The following is a 3,986-nucleotide window of genomic DNA, read 5'->3' on the forward strand; positions in this document are numbered from 1 at the left end:
TGGTTAGTATTTTGACCGTCATACAGCTCCATGGTTTTGATTGCATAGACACCACAATCAAAATTGTTGTCCTTGCTTCTCCAAGGGAAGTAAAGAGTTGATGTTTGCCAATGGTGGAGATGATCAAAATCACGACATCTCATATACTTGCATAAAAGAATCAAAAGCACGACACTGCATTTGAAGATCAAAAAGTAAACAACAATTAAAAAACAAGTAATAAAATGGAACAAAAAAAAATACAAATGCTCATAAAAAGGTACGTACAAAGTATGTAAGACCGTTAAATTCCTCATGCTTATATCTATCAATGTCCTTCATGTCTGTACGATTGTCAATATTTTCAATCCTTTTTGCTTTCTTGTTCAGCACCAAGACAGTATAATGATCATCCTTGTGAACAGGAACAAAAATCTGGAAGATAAACATAAGATGCAAAAGCAATAAGTCTACCTGACAGAGAACAAAAAACAAATGAAATACTAAAACATAGCTGAACAAAAACATACACAACTAAAGATAAAACATGACTAATGTAATACTCAACTCATAAATACACTAACTGAACTAAAAACATACACTAACTGAAAACATAAACTAGACTAACTGACAAGTAACATACACTAAGTGAAATAGAAAAGATACCACTAACGACATAGAAACATACACTAACTGAACATAAATAGTACTAACTGACAAGTAACATACACTAACTGACAAAAAAATAAACTAATGAACATAAACTAATATACCTGACATGAAACTACACTAACTGACAACAAACATACACTAAATAAAACATAAAATAATACTAAGTGAAATCAAAACAAATAAAAAAATGGTTAACAATAATACAACTAACCAGTTCAGCTTCTCGAATATCATTCCCTGGAAATGATTTCACCCATGAAGAAATACTTCCTTACATTTCTTGTATATAAATCATCATCTTTTGTAACCAGCTTTTTTTCTTTTTTCCCATTCCTTCAACTTCTGATCATACTGACTAGTGCCCTCCAGCTTTTTCAAAATAATCTCATTTTCAGCAATCTCACTCTCAAACTGAACCTTTTTTCCTTCTCAGCAACACATCAATTGATATAGTTCTACAACAAAAGAAAACAGATAATATGACAAACTGAAGACAGAAGATGACCAACTGAAAAAATAATATGACCAACTGAAAACATAATATGACAAACTGAAAAACAGAAGATGACCAACGTAAAAAAATATATGACAAATTTAGTTTTCAGTTAGACTTATTTAAATGTCAGTTAGACTTATTTATTTTGTTAGATTTATTTAGTTTTCAGTTAGACTTATTTAGTTTCAGTTAGACTTATTAAGTTTTCAGTTAATTATTTAGTTTTAGTTAGATTATATTAGTTTTCAGTTAGACTCATTTAGTTTTCAGTTGGGCTTCATATTACTTCATTTAGTCTAATGAAATTTTAAGTTAGCATTTCCACTATTTCAGTTAGACTTCTTTATTTTTCATTTAGACTTATTTATTATTCAGCTAGACTTATTTAGTTTTCAGTTAGACTTATTTAGTTGTCAGTTACACTTATTTACTTTTCATTAGACTGAAAAATAATATGACCAACTGAAAAACATAATATGACAAACTGAAAAAAAGATGACCAACTGAAAAATAATATGACCAAATGAAAACAAACATATAAAACTAAGCAATAACAATAAACACTTACAAAAGGCATAATATTAAACCAGAATCTCCTTGTTGCAGAAGGTGATTCCTCTTCTTGCCTATTGAACATGAAGGCGCATCCGTCAATAACTCCACTTGTGAGCCAACCTTGACGAGGCATGCTAATTAAGTCGAATTTGTACAACTGAACCGCATAGTTGCTATGAGGATTATCAAAATCCACAATGAGATCACTTGTTAGTTCACTTTGCATAATTTGATTTTTCATCTTCACTTCTTCAGAATCTTATCCAATGACATAAATGCAACATCTTCATACTCATTGTAAAATAGATAATCAACCAGCAACCTCTGCTCAGGAGACAGATCACTCAAATACTTATTATATGTTGCAAACTTCGACACAATATTATGCCATGATTGTTGACAGGAACAGCATGCAATCCAGGTGTAGAAGATGAAACAACACCAGCTTCCTTCTCATCCTCTTCTTTTTTAGCCTTGTCAGAAGATGAACCAACTCCTTGTGCACAAACCCTATCAATGAGGTCCTCCAAACCTTCATCGTCATAATCATCACCTGGTTCCTTAACTCTCACAACTTTCTCAATTTTCTGAAGTAGGTCATAGTCCCACCCCTTCAATAATTCAGGTGTTGAAGGAATTTCGACTTTGATTGTTTCTGAGGTTTGTAGGATTTGTATGATGATTGATCAGAATAAGAGCCATCACCCTGCATTCAATTAAAAATCAAAAAAATGACACATATACTAACTGAAAGATAAACATACACTAACTGAAAATAGAAACAGATACTAACTGACAAGAAAACAAACCAAATGAAAAATAAACTATTACTAACTGACAAGAAAGATACACTAACTGAAACATAAAATAATACTAACTGACAAGAAACAAACACTAACTGACATGAAACTTACACTAACTCAAACATAAACTATATACTAATGACAGAAACAAACTAACTGACAACAACATACACTAACTGAAATAAAAGATATACTAAATGACAAGAAACTACACTAACTGAAACAGAAAAATAAACAAATTAAAACCAAACTAAAACTATACTTACTCGAGGATATTTTACATTTACTGGAGTGATGATTGGAATTGAACTTCCAACACCCTCACCATCTCTGCACTGTCTGCAAATCCAACATCCTCAACAACAGGACTAGGAGTTAATAGTTGGAATGAAGGGCCATCGAAATCAGGAATCTTTTTCCTTTTAGCAGAAGAATCAACTCTCCAAGACTTTCTGCTATATACATTCTCAACAGCTTCAACAACAGGAGGAGGAGGAGGAGGAGGAGGAGTTGGAGTACGAAGATCAACACCAGCAGCGGTGCGAGTAGGGACGTGTGTAGAAATCTTACACTTATCCTTATCCTTAGCCCCTTTAAGTTGATCATCATCAGCATTCCTCGTCTTCGTATCATCTTCCTTTGGTTGTTCTTTCTCAATCTTAATTCAAAAACAAAAAACAATAAAAAATAAATATAAAAGTTCCATTTGATATTTATATGATATTCAGTTGGTATTAATACTATTTCAGTTAGAGTATCAAAGTTTTCAGTTGGTCTGAATATTCTTTCAGTTTGACTTGTTTATTGTTCAGCTAGTCTTTATAGTGCTTCAGTTAGACTTGTTTATTTTTCAGCTAGTCTTTATAGTACTTCAGTTAGCCCTATTTATTTTTCAGTATTTCAGTTGCTATTTATAAGATATTATTTCCTTTAGAGCATCACATTTTTCAGTTGGTCTTTGAATTCTTTCAATTAGCTATAAATCAAAGAAACTTACTTCCTCCTTTCTCTCCATCTGCATGAACCCGATCCAATCTTTATTTCCTCCTTTCTCTTTATCTCCTTGAAGACCACCATCATCATCAGCATTGCCAGTCTTCTTATCATCTTCCTTTGGTTCTTTCTCATTATCTTCATTCAAAAACAAAAACAATAAAAAAAATATAAATACACAATAACTGAAAAACACAAAATCAAAAATGAATCAATTCATTGACAAACTGAAACAATTTTTCCACCAGATTAAATAAAAACAAATACCAAAAGTTTCATTTGGTATTTATATGATATTCAGCTAGTATTAATATTATTTCAGTTAGAATATCAGACTTTTCAGTTGGTCTTTTTATTCTTTCAGTTAGCTATTTAACTTTTTCATTTAAGCAAACTGAAACAATACAATAAGAAGAATTACTTCCACCTTTCTCTCCATCTCCATGAAACCACATCCTTATCTCCTCCTTTGTCTTCATCTCCTTGAA

Source organism: Beta vulgaris, chromosome 4 (assembly GCF_026745355.1).
Source record: "Beta vulgaris subsp. vulgaris cultivar EL10 chromosome 4, EL10.2, whole genome shotgun sequence".
Classification (NCBI taxonomy): Eukaryota; Viridiplantae; Streptophyta; class Magnoliopsida; order Caryophyllales; family Amaranthaceae; genus Beta; species Beta vulgaris.